Source organism: Emys orbicularis, chromosome 2 (genome assembly GCF_028017835.1).
Source record: "Emys orbicularis isolate rEmyOrb1 chromosome 2, rEmyOrb1.hap1, whole genome shotgun sequence".
NCBI lineage: Eukaryota > Metazoa > Chordata > Testudines > Emydidae > Emys > Emys orbicularis.
This window is the reverse complement of record NC_088684.1, coordinates 251242665-251263077: the sequence shown is the minus strand read 5'-3', so window position 1 is coordinate 251263077 and position 20413 is coordinate 251242665.

Sequence of the window (20413 nt, the reverse complement as noted above, 5' to 3'; positions counted from 1 at the left end):
TAAAGTTGTCAGTGGTTATTAATTTATAGTTCACTAGTAAGGCAAATGGAAAGGCCAGATAAGCTTCATTTCCTTTGGCATATTGTGTTGTTGTTTTTTTCCCCCACTGGCATAGAAATGCTGCTAATCACCAATTAAAACTGCCCATGCGTTTTCACTCATTTGTAATCATTTTTTAAAATTAGATATTATATTAGTAAGACACAATCAAATGTGATGACATCCCAGTTGAGCATTAGAGGACTCAAAATAACATCCCTGTGATCTTAGGGTATCAGGGGTTCTATTTTGGATGTAAAAAGGGAATAGGGGAATTTCTAAAGGAATCTTTTCTGGAATGAGATTCTAAAAGGATTAAAAATTGCATCTTGTACCTAAAATGAATCCTCATTTCCACAACAGTTGTTGTTTCAGCCTTGCCATCCAACAGTTATGATAGTAAATACTATGCCTTAGGGTGGCATCTAATTAAACCAAGCAATGCAGCAAACAGTGTTCATTTAGAAGTTGTATCACTTGCAACAGACCTTGTTAATTCAAGGTAAATTACTTTTAATTTATGGATTTAATTTTGGATTCTCTCACTTCACATTTCAAGTGTGTGCTGCGTCCTATGAGGTTTATACAAGTTTATTTCATGAACATGGGCAGTTCAAAGCTCACCAAGCTTGAAATTTAGTTAGTTAGTTGTAATTGAATTTTCTCTGGTCTGGGTGCCACAGAAATGATCCTTGTAATTACACCTGGCCCACACGAATAGAAGAATAAGAAGATGACACATGTAGAGAGCTACTTTTATACTGGAAATGGAACTGACTTTTCAACAGAAGGAGGCTGAATTCTGTCTGTAGCCATGTGATGCATGATCAGACATTTCCTCACCCCCTTTCACTGAATTCAGAATCATCATCATGAAACAAACTAATTGGAATATAATATAATATAAAATGGTCTTTGAAGTGGGAGTGGGAGGAATCTAAAATGGAACAGAATGAAGACGACCCCGTTATGTTATCATAAGTCATGCTTCATCAAAAACAAGTACTTACAATGAGTTTTCATAGGGCCCTAGCTTTTGTTTATGATCCCTCCCCACCCATGTTCACCCCTACCCCAATGGCTCCATTTGCCAACTCCTGACTACTTGGAACCTCTTTGCTCTCACCCTCACATACAAGCTCTGATCACTCCTTCCTGGCTTTGATACTCTGTGTCCTCCGGTGAGCCTTTACGTGGGTTTCCATGCAAGCAACATGGGAGGGGAAGTGAGCCCTGCACAGCTTCTCTGTTGTGATAAGGTTACAGCCCTAGGTAAAGATCAGGTACAATGTTCCTGAAAGCCAGGGGGCGCCGTGCTTTCTGCACCATTTTGATCTTACTAAATACGTATAAAAAGTTCACCATATAATAATAATAATTAATAAATAAAAACTTGCTCTTATATAGCAGTTTTCATCAGTAGATCTTCAAGTGCTTCATGAAGAAAGTCAGCATCATTATCCCCGTTTTACAGATGGGAAAACTGAGTCATAGAGAGGTGACGTGACTTGCCCAAATCACCCAGCAGGCAGTTTAGATGTAAAATAATTAATTAGCTCCCTAAAAAAGATTTAAAGGGGAATAATGAAGTGACCCTGTGGAATTTTATGGGAGGCCTTTCCTATGCATAAAAAGCACCATAGGAGAAACCATGAAGGTATCTGTGGTAAAATTTGACTACTGGACAATCAAGTTTGGAAGCATACGCAAAGCAGAGATGGAGTGGGGAGGCAATAACTCACTAACATAGAGAGAATCTGCAAGGTAGGGCTAAACCTTAAAAGTGAAGAAAGGGAATTTGAAGAGGTGGAAAATGGGGAGCCACTGGAGGGCAGGAAGGAGGAGGTGACCTGGTGGAAGCAGTAAACCTGGATGTTGAATTTTGCCACAGCGTTTTGAATGGATTTACGTAAGGCAAAGCTGACTTTTGTCAGGGCCAGAAAGGAGGAGATTGCAGTAGTTGAGCCATGAGATAATGAGGCCCTGGATGATGTGTGGAAAGAATGGAAAGGCTAGATCTTAGATATTCAGGAAAAAATTGTGGGGCATGGGCTACAATTCCGAAAGATTTTCTTATGGTACTTTCATATATACAACAAAACCACAGAAAAATGTAATATAAGGAACCCCCCTGCACTGGCAGAGAGATGGATTGGATGACCTATCAGGTCATTTCATCTCTCATTTCTAATTTTTTACTCAGAAAAGTAATCCCATTGGAGTCTCATTACTTAGGGCAGGTCTACTCTACCGCTTAAGTTGATCTAACTTACGTCGCTCAGGGGTGTGAAAACCCCTCCCCTGACCCCCAAGCCATGCAAGTTCATGCTGTCCACACCAGTGCTCTCCCGCTGACTTAGCTTCCACTTCTCACCAAGATGGAGTAATTATGCCCGTGGGATAGCAGGTCTTCACCAAACTCTCTACAGGACCACAGCTTCATCAGTGCAGCTGCACCGATGTAGCACTGTTGTGCAGGTTTGCCCTTAGTTGCTCCTAACATGCCACAAACCCCAAATTAAATATTCCAACTTTTTAAGTTGCAAAAAGAGGCAGTAATTTAGACACTTAACTGAGCAGCACAAATCTCTTCTTTTCAGTTGCTTTTAGGGGTATCAGTGGCACCTCTGAAAATAATTCTATTTCTTTATCTATGCAGTTTGGCATGTCGTCATGCCTGAAAATCAAGCCCTTAAAGATCAGATCAATGTTTTGATTTGATTTAGTTCTCTTTGTAGCTTGCAGAGTAGGGTTACAAATATACTGTTTTCCCCATCTATTAGAGCATCTTCAGGGTCTTTCATTACACTTTCTTCATCAGATTACTATTTTTTGTAGTAGCACCAAAACGTGCAAATCACGATCGGGCCGAACAGCGCCAGGCACTGTACTGACATAGTGGCCCCTGTCCACGGGGGCTTAAAATATACCTTGAAACAAGACACAACAAGTGCACAGAGGCTTAGTCATGTTGCTTCTCTACTTATCAAACTACATTGTATGGATAAATCCTCATGCACCATTTTGTGAACAAATCCCTTACACTGCAGATTCCAACCAACAGCTAAAAGTCCAAGTACATATTATATGAAAAATATTCTTACAATTACTTTTGTTTGTCTCCCCCCTGCTTGTTTTCTTCTTCCTTTCTAATACTCCTCTATACAACATTTCTTATTGGGTAAGTAAAAAAAAATCCAGGTAACGAATCTGGGAAATGAGCTGTGCAACTTCTTCATACATAAGAAATGCTCGTAAACGGTAATCAATAACATCAGCAGCTGAAGAGCTAAGTAGGCAGAACAGCGTCAAAAAGTCCATGGGATTGCACAGGATAGATGACTAAGTTCTGTCAGAGAGATGAAGAGGTTTCAAAAGTAAGGAACATTCTACTTGATTTTTAAATTAGAAACAATTAGTTCAGGAATATGCCTTCCATTATTCCCTTTAACAGCATGCCCAATTACAGTAGGATGCAGAGTCCATTATACAGTAAGGTTCTTAGTATTTTAGCCAACCTGCTTTTTTTCCTGATAAGAAATGCCAACAAGAACATGGCTCAGATTCTTTCACAGGCTGTGGGTATTACATATTAATCCACTAACTGCCAGTCTTTTGGGTTAGCTGTGCTGTGCTGCTGCTTCTGCTGCTAGCACTAGAGCAGTGAGAATAACTGAATTTTTGGTTCCCCGGAAGTTCTGAAAAATTGGGGAAAAAATTGTTTCGGGTGAATCTGTGAACTGCAGCCACTGGGAGCTGTGGGGGGCCGTGCCTGCGGATGTTCAACGTCTGCAAAATGTCTCACAGCCCACAATCAGCTTCCCCTGAAGGGCCGCATGTGGCCCGCGGGCCGCAGGTTGCCCACCACTGGTCTAGATAATACTTAGTCCTGCCATGAGTGCAGGAGACTGGACTAGATGACCTCTCAAGGTCCCTTCTAGTCCTATGATTCTATGAAACATTAATGAGGTCCAATTTTTTTTTTTTTAAATAAGTGTCAAAAGGAAAAATGTTAATAATACGTCATACCCAACTAACTTGACTGAGGGGAAAAAATACTTGATCATTGAAACTGCTCAAAGTTTTGCAATATGGCTACCTTTTTCTTTGTCTTATTGACAGATTGTGTTACAGTGTAAATGTATTCTCTATCCTAACTGTGCTACCTACTGTACCAATTTTTCCACTCTAATGAGATAGTAAACAATACCTTGCTTACATCCAGTGGTTTTATTTGCCCAACTATATACCCTCTGTCTTTCTCTTCTTTACCTATCAAAATAGTTGCACTTGGGAAGAATGATGTTGGAAAGATTAATAGCCCTTAAAATTCCCAAATCTCCCCAGACATTATCAAAACAGAGAAATATTTGATGAATGCCGACAAGATTCCTTTCAAAACTCCTTTGGTCCAGAGCAGGCAATGCCAGGAAGGAAACAGGCTGCAATTGTTATAACCTTGAAGAGACAGGGCCCTGGGAATACTATTTCATGCTGAGATACTGGAATGCTAGATCTTTAGTACCATAATGCCTGTATCTTCATTACAATGCAGAGTAAAATGTGGGTGATCAATAACTGATAAAATAATAATAATTAGCTGGTGAAGGCTTTAATGAGGCAATATCAGTGATTAATCACTTTTTTGTTTATTCAGAGCAAAAGAGGCAAACCCAAATGTGCCTACTGAATAGCAATGCTTATTACAGTATTTCAGTATAAATGGTCTGCATTTTAAATCACATAGGCCCACCTTTAACTAATTATTATTCACATGAATAACTTCAGTGATATTACTCATGTAAGTAACGGTTGCAGGATCAGACCCTTAATATAAAATGATACTTGTATGCCCCTGTATCTGTTGCCAAAAGGGAGCTTTGTGCTGTCTCCTCATTTTTAGATCGTAACCTAGCAGTAAATATCATCATGCCAAAGATGAGCTAGGCTGAGGCTCTGCAGGATGCAATAAGGAAAAGAGCGGGATAGCCGTGGATTTGTACATTTCGGATGATGGCTTAAGAAGCAAAATCTATTCTCATTCCAAAAAAGAGGCATATGATTATATGACTCTCATTTATAAATTTACTGGTCCTGATTCTCCTCTGACTTCTGCTGATGTAAAGGTGGAGTATCTCAGCTGAAATTAGTGAAGTAACATCACTGTGCATGGTTCTTTATGTACCTTAAGAAGACAAGGTTCCTGCAAATCAGAGAATTGAGCCCTTAGATTTTAAGCTCTACCTCTGCCTAATTCCCCCAAAGAGTCCATTCAATTTGTCATCTGTTCTTCCTCATAGTGCCCCTGTGTTAATGATCTCATACTCTCGTAAATGTTTGGTAACAGAATTCATCTGACCAGGCCACTGTCCATGGTTTTGACACTTGGGGACAGGGCTTTGATGGCAAAGAGTGATATCAAGTCAGTCTTTTACTTATTTGGGTCATAGATACATAGAAAGGCCAGAAGGAACCTTTGTGATCATCTAATCTGAGCTCTTGTATCACACAGGCCATAGAAACTCCCCATAATAATTCCTAGAGCAGATCTTATAGGAAAAAAACTCACCCAATCTTGATTTTAAAATTCTCAGTGATAGAGAATCCACCACGACCCTTGGTAAATTGTCCCAATAGGTGAATTACTCTCACAGTTTAAATATTATGCCTTATTTCCAGTCTGAATTTCTCTAGCTTCAACTTCCAGCCATTGGTATACCTTCCTCTGCTAGATTGAAGAGGCCATTGTTAAATATTTGTTCCCCGTGTTCGTACATATAGACTCTAATGGAGTCTGGCTCTGCTCCAAAGGTTTTGAAGATGGACATACAAGTGCCTATGGCCTATGTAGTATCCTTATGACGTCCTTCTTGGAGAACCCAGAACTTTGAGCCATTGTTACCCCTTTCAGCCTCAGCAAGTGAGAGCTTTGCTGCTGCTAAGCAGTGTGTCACACCAGCCTGTCTGCCTTGCCTCTTCAGGACTCTGCCAGTCCAAACTTTGCCTTGCGGGTAATAATCATTGAACCTAATTCCTGAGTTCTCCAGAGACATCTCTCTGTAGTGTCCAGGCCCTCTCACTGGACTAGTGGTGCTGGAACACTTTTTATAGTGGGGGTGCTTCGCCTCCCCTTACCCCTGTCTGCACTCCCTGCTGTCCCCTAGAGCTGGGGCTGGGAGCAGGGCTGTGCCTCCGGGAGGTGGGGACACGGACTGGGGTAAGGGGGCCGAGGCTGGGGCCACACTGGGATCAAGCGTGGAGCCCCGGGTGCAGAGCCGGCAGCCGGGATCCTGGGCATGCGGCCAGCAGCTGGGACCCGCAGCCAGCAGCTGGGACCCCGCATGCGGGGCCAGGAGCAGAGCCCCAGACGTGGTCTGGCAGCCAGGACCCTGGGGTGCAGGGCCTGGAGCAGAGCCTCGGGTGCGGGGCTGGTAACAGAGCCCCACGTAAAACCTGGGAGTGCTGCAGCACTCCCCACACTTGTAGTTCCCACGCCTATGCACTGGACAGTCACAGAAGATATTTACATGTGTTGCCTCCAAAGAGACAGGGCACTCATCAGCCTGTTGGTTTAGCTGAAGGCCCACACTTCACTTTAATCCACAGCCCTGAGATGGTTTTCTAATAAAATAAGAGTAAGTTTATTAAGACAGAACAGAGATTTAATTGTTGATAATTAAGAATAAAAGAAATATGGTTAAAGTAAAACAAAACAAACATGCTTTCTAGTGACTAAAACTTAATTTCAGAAAGTTACATTGTCTAAGCAGGTTTCTTACCTATAGTCAGTTTCCAGCTACTCTTGCCTTCCAGGCCAAGAGGACCCAACTTTCATAGGCTCCGAGGGCACTGGCTTTTTGCTTGTCTTTATATTCCCCAAAGGTCAGGGTCTCTGTCTCAAAAGCCAGGATGGCTTCCTGGGGTGCAAAGTCTGTCCCCGGCCGTGATTATTAAGAGGTCTTTTTGCCCCTGCTTGTTAGCTTGATGGCTTTTTCTCCCTTATATGTAAAGGTACTTGCATTGTCCTATGCCTGTGTTCCAGCTGGTCAGATAAATAAATACACATTCCTTTGTCTCAGGCAGACTGGGCATATGCACTGCTGGCCAAACACATTTTAAGGACATGTTTCCAGCACAGCTTTATAACATTGTGTATACACCAATACATACACCGCACAATGATTTTTGGGACCAGCATGTTACCAGTTTGCATATGATATCTTACACTGTCTCTAAAAGGTGTCATGTATGACAATGGTGTGTTGGGGCAATGAATGTGTCAGGCCTGATGTGAGTTACAGTATGGTGTGCCCCTGCCAGAGGGTATTGAGGGGCTCCCAGGGTCACAGTCCTGCCATCTGTATGTTTAGTAGGCCCCTGAAGAGGGCACTGGAATGGGAAACTGGTTTGGTGTCTGAGGTCTATTTCACTGCTAATTGTTGTTGTCTTGTTTCATGGTAATCATATCAGGCCAGGAAATTTGAGAATGAATTCAGCAACTCGTACAGGGTCCTTTGTAAGGACTTGATCAAGGTGTCCAATCTGAAAAGCTTCCCTTTCCTTACATTATTACATTCCAAAATGTAAGCAGATGTTAAAGTCTGCTCCTGACACATCCTGCAGAATGAATTGATTAGTTGTCTATCTCTACTGATTTTCCTGCAGTGTGCCGACTGCAGTCAGGGCCGGCACCAGCTTAACAAGCAGGTGCTTGGGGCGGCCAAGGGAGAGGGGCGGCACCTGCGGCAATTCGGGGGCGGCAGGTCCCTCACTCCCTCTAGGAGCGAAGGACCTGCCGCTGAACTGCTGCCGCCGATCGTGGCTTTTTTTTTTCCCCCCAATTGCTGCCGCCGATCGCGATCGCGGCTTTTTGGGGGGGGGGGGGGGCAGCAGAAATGCTGGAGCCGGCCCTGACTGCAGTCTCATGATAGTGGATGTTATTTTCTGAGATGCTTCGATATCAATCAGATGATCTTTCATCCTTTGACCATTTATTTCAGCCAATATTTTCCTTGATAGGGTGTTGCTATCCTGAACCATTGTCACTCCAACCTGAGTTTGCAATCTTCCAATTTTGGCCAGGTCATCAGCTTCCTCACTCCTGCATATGCCAGCATGTGATGGAATCCACTGAATAGCTAATTTATTGCCTCACTTTCTGAGCCTCATTATAAATTGTATTGTTGGTAGTACTGTAGTAGAATCTCTTTATTATGAAAGTGCAACTTACATATTTAGATTTTTTTTGTTACATAACTGCATTCAAAAACAAAATGTAAAACTTTAGAGTCTACAAGTTGAAGCATGAAGAGGCATATGAATGTTTCACATATCTGGCATGTAAATATCTTGCAATACCGGCTATAACAGTGCTATGCGAACGCCTGTTCTTACTTTCAGGTGATTTTGTAAATAAGAAATGGGCAGCATTATCTCCCATAAATGTAAACAAACTTGTTTGTTTGTCTTAGCAATTGGCTGAACAAGAAGTAGGGCTCTGTGGACTTGTATGAGGTGAATTGAAAAACACCACTTTGTTTGTTTTACAGTGCAAATATTTGTCATCAAAAATAATATAAAGTGAGCACTGCACACTTTGTATTCTGTGTTGTAACTGAAATCAATATATTTGAAAACATCCAAAATATTAGAAACATATTAGAAAAACATCCAAAATATTTATAATAAATTTAACTTGGTATTCTATTATTGTGCAATTAAAACTGCAATTAATCGCAACTATTTTTTTAAATCTAGTTCATTTGTTTTGCGTTAATCACATGCATTAACTTCAATTGAGAGCCCTAATTAAAATCTCCACAGATAGTAGTTTGGCAGCAATTTCCCAATGCTGTTGCAATATTCTCTTTAGCTGTCATCAGGTTGTCAATTGGGCTGTCATCAGGATGATAGACATTGACAACTCTTAACTCCTGATCCCTAAACCTGATAATGATACAGTCTGTGTCCCCTTTGGCTAGACTGAATTTGTTCTGTCACAGAACTGGAAATAGAATGCATATCTGACTCTCAGTCCTGTGCTTTAACTATAAGACCATCTTTCTTCTCTTCCTCTCTGTGCGAATATTCAAACCATGCATTTATCCAGTAGACACAGCACTTCCCTAAATTCTTCCTCTTAGATGCAAGCTAAACACCTCTTTTATAATCTTTATTTTCCCCAGTCACATTCAGAGTCTCTTGATAAGGTCACGGCAATGCTGTGATCATAATCTCATTCTAGCTTTTCTCTGCTCAACAAAGTTTTCCATGTTCTTGATTAAAAACTGATCTCTCACTGTCAATAATAATAACCTCTTATAGCTAAGCTCATTTGTGACATTAAATAGCAAGTCTTGTTATAGGCATGCTGATTTATGAGAGGTGTGTGTTTACCACTTTTATTTTCTGGCACAGAGCATGAAATTTATTAAAAATGCAAAGCAGCAAGATGAAGACTAACAGACTTGACAGTGTAGACTGGTTAGATATACTTTGGTGTTATACCTTTAGTTTATATCACTCTGATTCAAGTGGCTTACAGAGAATTTATGCTTGGTTCACTTCATTGGTCTCAGAAAATAGTGTTAATTTTCACACCAGAACAATATTAAACAGCCACAATGCTTATGGGTGTGTGGTATTTTTATGAATGTATTTGTTTATTTCTGTGGCTATTATTACATCTATTAATTAATAATTGTTATAACTGCCTAATGCTCTCTGTGTTGGAAAAGTTGTAGCACATATTGTCATGGGGTTTTTATCCCATACGTGCCTGGAAAGGGTTGAATATGGATTGAGAAGGGGGCTAATGAACCCGGCAGGCCACAGCAGATGGCTAAGTAATCCCCTGACTGAATGAGAGAGCCCAGCTGAAGAGGAACAAGTTGGGCTGGATTTATAAAGACAGGAAATTGGTAGCAAAGGAGGTTGCTGGGAAATGGATTGCAGTGACTACCTGGGAGGAGTGTTTGGAGCTACAGAGATGAGTAGTCTGTAATTGCAACCTGGGAGGAGGGAGTGGTGATGCTAGTGCATCCTAGTGAACCCAGAGGTGGAAGAGTGCCTGATGGTAAGGAAAGGGCTCAAGGAAAGGCAGTAAGGTCCAGGAGGGAACAGACCTTGACTCCTGGCTAGAGGGTCTCTGAGCTGGAACCTGAAATAGAAGGTGGGCTTGGGTTGCCCTGCTAGCCACTGAGGGAGTGGCACTATGTGGCAGTGAATGAGATAACTTCCCAGCGTTGCTGAAGGAAGACCTTTGGTTCCCCAGAAAGGGAAAATGTGTGTAGTGACTGGGCAGCTTGTGGACTGAAAGAGGGACTGCAGACTGAGATGAAGAGATGGTGTGCAACTGTGGGAAGGGGTGTTGCCCTCTTGAAGCTAATCCCCACAGTAACCAGGAGGAGATGCCATCTGCGGTGAGTAGAGCACCCTGTGACACACACCTTAGAAGATCTGACAACTACAGGACCTTTCCCCCTTCTATATGTGTATTAAACTCTAATTAACACTAATGACAATTACACATGCTCATCAAGGGAAGGCTAGACTCTTAAGTGATGTTTACATCTGAACAGTCAAATGTTAAACATTCAGTATTAGACATGAATATTTAATATTTATGCTTTTTTCCTTAACCACATCATTAAGTTTTTACCACTTGGGACTGTGAAACCTTTCAGTTACTAATGATCAAATTTAAATATTGATCCTCTGAGAGGCTAAGGGTAATGCTCACTTAGGACAAAAAATTTTGCCCTGTGTGCATGGGTGTATGGAGATCAGGAGGAGAGGCACAGAGAGAACAAAGTCAAAGATTCTGCTCTGGGTCAGAGTTTTGATTTGGGCCCATCTCTAGTTCAAAAGGAAGAGTAGCAGCTACTAACCAATGCCATTTCCTGCAGCAGTCATGTATCCTCCTAGGTCATTCATCTAAAGACTGAGCCTAGCATATAACATCTGATGCGGTGGCAGTCTGAGCTTGTATGCAAAATGCTGGGCAAACTTTAACCAAACAGAACAAAAAGGGGAAAGAACAGTTCTAATCAAATCATTTATATATGGGGCAATAAGCATTTAATTACTTGGGTATAATTTATAAAGTTGTTTGAAAAATTGTAAGTATGTTTTGTGGTGGGGTAAATTTCCACAAATGGCTTATGAAATTTTTCACTTACAAAAATGATTTTTCCACCTTTTCTACCTTCCTGTCCTACTTTTCAGTGAGGAAAAAGGGGGGGGGGAGAGAGAGCGAAGCAGAGAGGGTAAGATGAAAAACCAAAAGGTGTCAGGTTTTGAGTCTATTTGTCAAAAATTGGAATAGCTAAAAAAAAATGAGAATGTTTTAATAGGCCAAGTTTTGAAAGAAAAACTTTGGACGGGTCAAACAATTTGTTTCAAGTTTATATGTTCAAGGGTTTATATGTTCCCTGAAATACCTACTTGGTTCTTTAGTCTCTAAATATTTTTGATTTTTTTCCCCCTCATGAATAAGTTATCTAAGAGGTGTCTAGCAGATGTCTTTGCTAGGTGGCATAACTGTCCTTATGTAAACATTTTCCTCTCTGTCTCAAGTAATGCCAATGGCAAGCTATACTGTAGGCTGGAGGAGTCCTTTCTTCACTTTATTAGAAGCAAGTCATCATTACTCTCTCAAGCTGTATTTGGCGGGGAGAATAATCCCTCCTCTGCTTTGACTGGTTGGAGCTATTTTGCTCTGTTTCTTGCACATATTGCATTGTGGCAACACCCCACACTTCGTAATTTTTTTTGTATGACCCATTGTTAATTATGATCATTAGAGTAAATGTGTGTCTTAGCAAAGGCTTAAGCACTGTACAATGCAGCCTCAGCATGCATTCCAGTCAAACAGCTGCTATCTCTAGACATGTGTGGGTATTATACTACGTGGTATTTTCTGTGTACTACTTCTCTGTAGATGCCATCTATGCTCATATGCATGGAATCATAAGCAAGAGCTTGGAAACACAGATTAACATTCATGATGGTTCAAGATGCCATTCGTTATTTGAATTCAGAATTAAGGCTGGATTTCTACAGGATTCTCAAAGGGGAAAGTCTAAGAGTTTTTCCATAAAGTTACAAAACATTCTGGATGATTAATCATTTTGGGGGCATTTCTTAATTCTTCATTATGTGTAGTTTGACAGGCAGGAAAAATGTTATATGCTGCTGGCTGTTATTGACTCTGTAATAATACAATAATTAGACCTGCTCTGAGGCCACCACCAGCCATCACCATAAGGGCTCACAACATTATTGTTAGCAGAAGGGTTGACCTGGAGCAAGTGAGAAGACTGTCCTGCCATGCCTAACACCAGATAGTGCCTCTGGGTCCCAAGGTTGGCCTAGGAGTCACTTCAGTCTTTGTTTTCCCTGCATTCCAGGACTACCTTAATCACTCTCCATCTACCCTCTATTTCAGGGAGTAGGGCTGTGCTCAGTGCTGCTTTCTCAGAACTGGAAGAAAAGCATTCACTAGTATTTATTCAAACCAAAATGTCAATGAGCTTTGGTGTCTCCAACTCCTTTTCTCCCTTTCACAAACATTCACACCAGTGAATTTCTGCTGACAAATGAATTTGCCAGAAATCTCATGAATACGCATGTATATATGTAGCCATCTTGAAAATGTTGGGTGTTTGAGAATTATTTCTACTCAGACTGAATGATGATGTGTGATTTAGGTGACCAATCACAGGACACAGAGAATTACTGATTGTAAATACTCCAAGTTGCGGTGAGTTGTTTGGGAGGCTGAAACATGTTTGTATAAACCCTTCATCAAATTTTGAAAAATGAACAGATCAGTCTGTGGATAATTTGTGAACAGGGATAAGAGCTAAATTAATGGAATAAACTGTTGGCTATGACTGATATGCCCGGCTCTCTTCTCCATTAATTGGAAGGGGTGGGGTGCTCATACAGTGAAGTTTTGTGGCTAGCTTCCAGCCTCCCAAGACACTCTCAACATGTTAGATCCAGAAACTAAAAGAAGGGGACACAAGATTATTCTGGAACAAAGACTCTAGCATGGCAGTGCAAAGCATTAGTGCCAAGCTGGTGGGGTCCTCTGTCACTTTTTAAACAAGGATTGGAATTGCTAATGGGGTTAAATTATTCTGCGCATTTTGTCATGCTGAACTGAACAAAAGTGTCATTGTGTGCATGTTTCAAAAGCAAACCTGAACAATACAGTAAGAAAATAGTTTCATTGTTCCGTGCTGACCTGATGTCTTTTTTTGTATTTCGATTCATCATCCTAGTTCACGAATGGAAAGAGCTAAAATTCTTCTCTTGCGGGGGGCAATCCAGTCCCGGTGAAGTCAGCAGCAAAGCTCTCACAGGGCTCCAATGGGAGCTGTCTCAATCCCTGCATACTAATGCATGGCTCTTGATGACTTAAATATGAGCCCCGCACATGTGTCATAGGGCACAAATTGAACCAAACAATGGAGGAGAGTAGGGGTCAGAGATGATTTTTTTTTTTGCTGCTTCAGTTAGGATTATATTACTCCTGTGAATTTTGTAAATGTAATTATTTTTCTTTTTAATCATTTAACAGTGCTTCAAATGGTAGGAAATGCCAACCTACCTTTGAATGAGCTACCTTTTGATAAGGTCACCTCAGGGCTCAGATAGCAGTGAGTGAGGAGCTATAGAATTCTAATTAGCTAATGTATGTGAAATGGATTGCTGCCATTCTGATTAGCCTCTTTAGTCAAAATAATATTGTCACTATTCCCATCTGTTGAACAGGTGCTGCTTGTTCCTTTCTGTAGAGAGCAGAAGTGGAGGAGGAGGAGGCAGCTTTGAAACCCATATCCTGTGGAAATGCCATTGCAATTTCCAGTGCTATACAGAAGCTTTTTATGCTTCCTAGTACTTAATTTCAAGGGATTTTCAGGGCTTGTTTAACTTATTTTCTTTAACTGTGGTGGGTCCTTCCCCCACCCCTCCCCCCATCACCTGCAAGGCTAGTGAATTCCCCCAATTAGTCATGCTCTGCACTTAGGGAGGGGAATAGCTAAGTGGCTCCCAGAGGAGGTAGGTCTCTCTGTCAGAAAGAAGTCCAAGTGGATAAAGGGGGAAGTGCACTACAAGGCAAGGTAGGCTCCTACAGAGGAAGCCCTGAGATAAGGTTTTGCAAGTTGAAAGAGAAGAGTTCAATAGCCCAAGGAGGCAGAAGAGTTATTCAGATTTATTTGGACTTTGTTCATGATACCTGGAAAGGAGTTTGAACTTTGATTTTTGCCACTGGCTCCAGAACTCCGGCTAACAGCCAGCAGGAGGGACTGGAGCCAAAGATACCAGTGACATTGCACTCAGGCACAAAGGGGCACTTCCAGGATGAGGGTGCCTCACCACAGTAATATTATTCCCAAAATGATCTTTAGCAAGCAGGTAAATTAAAGCTAGTGGAGAATTTTACACACCGGGTTATAGTGTGTGAAGCGTGGTGGTGATACTATTAATTAAAATGATAGATCAGCTGGAACCAAGCTTAGACATCAGTGATAAGTTTGGGTTATATTATGTACTGTAGAGATAGTGTTAAGGGTTAACATGTAGGCAGCAAGCTGGACACAAGACCATGTGTATTCTACATGACAAGGTGAAGCTACCTCTTGCAGGGAGGCCCCCGGCTTCTGTGTCATATTGGTATTGAATTTAGGCAGCGCCTTCAAATAAACTTTGAAAAAGTGTTTCTAGTAAATTAAATGTGAAGGTGAATAATAAGTATGGTATTCCTGTGTTTTACATTGGTATTAAATTCACTTTACTTTATGCACCTCCCAAATTTTCAATGTACCAGATTTATTTCTATTAGAAACTACTTCTACAATGGAATTAGAGATCTGGGGGCTCTGTTTTGTCAACTGGGGAGCATGAGAGACATCTTGAGATTCTCCACCCCCACCCTCCGAGGCTTTTAGCACTGGGCAGGGATATAACTCCACTCTTCATCCCCCTTGTCAGTAGGTGCAGAGATTACAAGCCACCTAAAATGTCAAAATAGGAGCGCTATAAGATCTCCCACCCTAGCAACTGTTGACACCAAGCGGTTGCCCCAGTGCTCAGTATCTATCACAGCACAATGTCATCATTAGGCATCAGAGTTAACACACTAATGCAATTAACAGGAACAGTTAATCTCTTAGAGCTGTTTCTTAGTCTATGAAATACTGGGGAATGAGGGGGAAGCTATTATATTTTCTCAGCCTTAACTATAGGGATGCTATTGACAAATCATCATAGAATGTCATAATATTAAAATTCATTTCTGTTGGACTTTTTCTTGCAGTCATACATATAGTTATCCAGCAAGCTGATTATATGTCTCCTCTCTGTTTGGTTCAAAAAATGATAAAAACCAATGAAGAGGGAGTTTTGCCAAGGGCTACGCCAACAGGAGTTGAAGTCTTGGTAGGGCTATCCCAGCGAGACCAGACAAAGGGTAGGGACCAGACAATAGTCTATTGGTGGCATAGACCGGGCTGTCTGGCCTGCTAACCTGTCATGGCCAACAGACTTCAGTGGAGCAGTTGCCTTTTGCTTCAGTCTTCAGTGGCATTAGCAAACAAGTTTTGGCACTGCTGCACAGTGGTCACTTTGGCCTTCAATGGGTTCTGCATGCATTTGTCTCAGTTTTCACCTGCCCCATTTGCACGCAGGCAGTATGAGAATTTTGGCTGTTTGTCATTGATTCGGAGTGACATCAGCGTCTGTATCCTTCTCATGCGACAGAACAACCCTCTTTAGGGTTAGCTCTGTCCTCCCTAAAATGGGGAAGGGGTAGAAAAGAATTCCTAAACATCACTCACTTCATTATCGACTTGCTAGTATGCTGTATCTAGCTGGTCATCCAACTGTGCAGTAAAAAGCAACATCACACACAAAACACTGAATTTTGCATCCTGGTATATCCACACTCTCTCCAATAATCAAAGTAGTAGTATACTACCGCAAGAGTAGCTCCTATTGCAACATTTGGATAATTCTGCTTCTTTTCCAGGTGGAAGCTAGGCAATGTAGAAGCGCACGCACACATTAACTTAACTTTTTCTGCTCTCAAAGTTTCAGGGCTCAGTTCAGTTAAACTTTTTAGATGGAGGTCCCTGTCAGTTCTTGTTTTATCTAAGCTGGTTAAAGCTAATGATTATTTCAGGAACATAATCAATCAGCAGCAGATGCACCCTTAAGGAACAGATGAAGACCGCAGGGGTGGGGGGGGGGGGAACATCCTGAGTTGTGGGGATCATCTCTTCCACAAATGTGCTATGTGGTCTCCGACAAGTCACTAAGTTCTCCATTTCATGTTCCCATTTCTACTGTTGATAAATTGTATAGTCAATTCCTTGATCACACTTTGGTATGTAATGAAATTGTAGTCAAGAGACCAAATAACCAATATCAGTCAGGTTTATTGCTAAAAGCCCATCAGAATATAGTACACCTCTACCCCGATATAATGCGACCCGATATAACATGAATTCTGATATAACGCAATAAAGCAGTGCTCCGGGGGGGCGGGGCTGCGCACTCCGGCGGATCAAAGCAAGTTCGATATAACATGGTTTCACCTATAACGCGGTAAGATTTTTTTTTTTTTTGGCTCCCGAGGACAGCGTTATATCAAGGTAGAGGTGTATAGGAAAAAGGTTCAGTAAGATACCTGTCTCTGGGAAGCCACCATGTGCAGCGTTGTTAAATTCCCCTTACACAGATGGTGTGTGCCTATACAAGTAAATGGTACTGTATACATCATCTTAAACTAGATATAATCAGCTTACTACCTTGTTTTTCTGGTCCCATGGTGTACCCATGACCTCTTTATTCTGAACACATGTTTTCCAGGGGTGTGAAGGCACCTCCTAGGTTTGTACCAGGGCAGAATACACATATCCTACCCTTTTCCTTCAGGACATTTCAGTACTGGTCTGCCCAAGTAACTCCCTTCTTGTTGCTATAGTAAAGCACTCATCTATCCTAGTCTTGACAACTTCCCTCTTTGCCTAGGCCAAAACTTACTTCAGTGGCTGCAAGGGGTTATGGGATACTTATCATAAGTGATCAGGGTTCTACAAAAAGCATAAGCCAATTTAGGCTATATAACTGCTACTCTATTACTATTATATGCATAGTACATACAAACGTGTATAATGTGTTGGTATTGTAATCTATAGATAGATATGCTAGTCCTGCATACATTAGTCAATAATGCAGTTATTAAATACCTTGCTACCCACCTTCAAAGGCATGCTGTGAGGATTAGCTAATTTATGCATGCAGTGCTATGTTAAGTGACAAGCTGATCATGAAAATAGTCCTAATTGTTAAAAAAGGAGGGAATAATATCAGAGACCATAACATTGTTTTTGTAAATAATGCTTTTCAGAGGTGTCTATGAGGCATCTGCAGGTCTCTAACCAGGGCCAGCTCTAGGTTTTTTGCCGCCCCAAGTGCCAAAAGGGGGGGGGGGAACCTCCAGGAGCGCGACTGCCACCCCGGAATGCCGCCCCTGAAATTGTGCCGCCCCATGCATGTGCTTGGTTTGCTGGTTCCTGGAGCCGGCCCTGTCTCTAACTAATTTTAATGATAGATTGATCTGTTTCAGATGTGGTAACCTAGCTAACAGATCAGCATTACAATATTTTATAATGTAGACCAAAAATAAAAAACCCCAACAAACCAACATTGCAGTGACCCATTTGCAAGATCAAGATTTCAATAGAAGGGAATTAATTGACTGACAAACTTCAGTGTTAAACTGAGTTTTTTCAATATGAAAAGAAATGGACAGTTGCAGAAAACAATGGGTGAGGATGTTGCTATTCTTGGTAGGAACATTACTGTGGTCATTATATAATAAAAGCTGTTGTGTGTGCTGGGTAAAGATTAAAGGGGAAAGGGAGGATTAGAAACCTGATCACTTGGTTGAACAGTAAATAGAAGAACACAGCAAAGGAAAGAGCTAAGGCTTCTAGGAAAACCAAATGGGCCATATGGTACAGTAATTTAAAACAGTGGCAAAAACATTGTCTCAGCGAGTAATTATAAATGCAGAAAGAATCCACTGGCAGGACTAGTGTGGAAATATTGCTAAAGGTTTTTGGATGTAAAATGTTAGGAAGAATAACAATGTAAATGGCCAAAAAGGGACAAAGTTTAAATGGAAACCACACTCGTGGTCAGGATAGTGTGTTGCAGGTTTCCTGTAGCAAGATGAGCTCCGTGTACCATGTGTAAATTACCGTTAGTTTCAACTGTCATTTTTAGCTAAAGTGGGGATTTCTGAGTCTCCTGCTAGTGGCAGCAATATTACAGAAATATGCTAACAGTTTGGTCATGTGGCTATCTGAGGACTCCAATCAGTATCCAAGCTGGCAGGGCCGGCTCTAGGATTTTTGCCACCCCAAGCAAAAACAATTTTGGCCGCCCTCCCCCCACCCCCCGTTTTTTTTCTTACCCCACCCCCAGCCCCGCCTCAACTCCGCCCCTTCCCCAAATCCCCAGCCCTGCCTCCTCCCCCCAGGCTCTCAAGCCTGGGAGGGAGGGGAAGCAGCGGTGCACGAATCAGCTATTTCGCGCGCCGCAGCCGCTCGGGATCTCCCCCTCCCTCCCAGGCTCTCAAACCTTGAGAGCCTGGGAGGGAGGGCAAGTAGCAGCGCATGAATCAGCTGTTTCGCGCGCCGTGGCGCGCGAGCGGCAGCAGCAGCAGCAGAGGTGAGCTAGGGCAGCCGGGGCACATTTTTAGGGGCGGCAGGGGCGGCATTCTGGCGCTGGCCATGCCGCCCCTAAAAATGTGCCGCCCCAAGCACCAGCTTATTTTCCTGGTGCCTAGAGCCGGCCCTGCAAGCTGGTATTAAAACAGAAGGTGTTCTGTGCTTCCAGAGCCTTGTTTAGTTAGTCCACTATAAACATTGCCTCTTTCAGTATTGAGCTCTTCCCCCTTGTGGGCAGAGGAGACATTGGCTGCTCAGCAGAGAAGCTGGTGCAGCTAGCTGGTGTCTGAAAACCAAGAACTAATTAGGGGGAGTTGGTCAGGCTGTTACGTTGACCAGCTGGTATCCCACCCCAGGTCCACAAGGTTTCTGAATCCATGTTGCTTGCTGAAATAAATGTGATTCAGCAACTTAATACAGTTTAATAAATTTAAACATAAAATCAAGAAAAATCACAAAAGCTAAGCTGTTATTAATAATCAACATAATTAATAGAGCACTACTGTAACTAAACAATATCAAATAAAGGTCAAATCATCAAATTACCATCAATACTGGAATTAAGTAATCAAATTAGTTAAATCAGGACATTAATACAACAAAATCAATCTTTATCAGTTCTAAGAAGGTGGTTGTCTAGTTATGAATCCCCAACTAAAGAATTTTACTGAAGTTAATCAAATCTGTAAGTTTAATCCTAATAGTTACACTAAATTTATCTAATGTCTAAACCACAACTTTCTTAGATTTCAATTCTAATAAGGTAGCTAACCCTTTCCCTGAGATTATAATATAGACTTCAACAGAGCACTCCTGGCTAAGCAGAGGTTTATCAACTCTTATTCACCAGAAATTACAGATGACAATTTCCATTCTTTCAGGGCTTTTCAATATAGAACATACTTTAGAAGATGACAGGAACAATGTTGTGATCTACAAAGCCGAGTTACGTGCCTGGGCTCTCTAGACAACGAAAGGCAAGAGATGGGCATCTTGGAATGTGATTCACAAAAGCCAGCTTGCATGGCATAGAGCGGTCAAGCTAGCCAATGACTGATGTCCAGAAGAGGGGTATTTCCTATGCACTGCCCGTCTCTCCAATAAGCACCTAAGTCTGAGCTGCAGGGAGGTGCAAATTTCTACTTGGCTATCTATGAATGGGAATCAGTCTTCTGGAGTTAGCTGTCTTAGGCGCCTAATTTGTTTCTTTCAGGAATGAGTTTGGTGTGGAGCAAGGCAGGCTCCTAACTGAAGGAGAAGGTGGTGGTGCTTCTGCTGCCCACCTTATAATTTTTAGCCCAGTGATTGGAGCACTCACTTGAGATGTGGGAAACCCAAGTTCAATTCCCCTCTCTGCTAAAGAGGAAGCAAGGATTTGAACAGGAGTTTCCCACTTCTCAAGAGGGTGCTCTAAACACTGGGCTAAAAGTTATATGGTGAGCGATAGCCCCTGCACCACTACCACCACCATCTCCTCTTCCTCGGGCCAGATTTGAATGGGACCCAATTGAGTAGGTATGCTCAGAGGCCACCTACCACATTGGGACAGAGTAGCTGCCCTTTTTGGGGAATTAAGACTTAGTTTGTCTGAGGCTAGGTCTACACTACTGAGGGGGGGGGGTAGA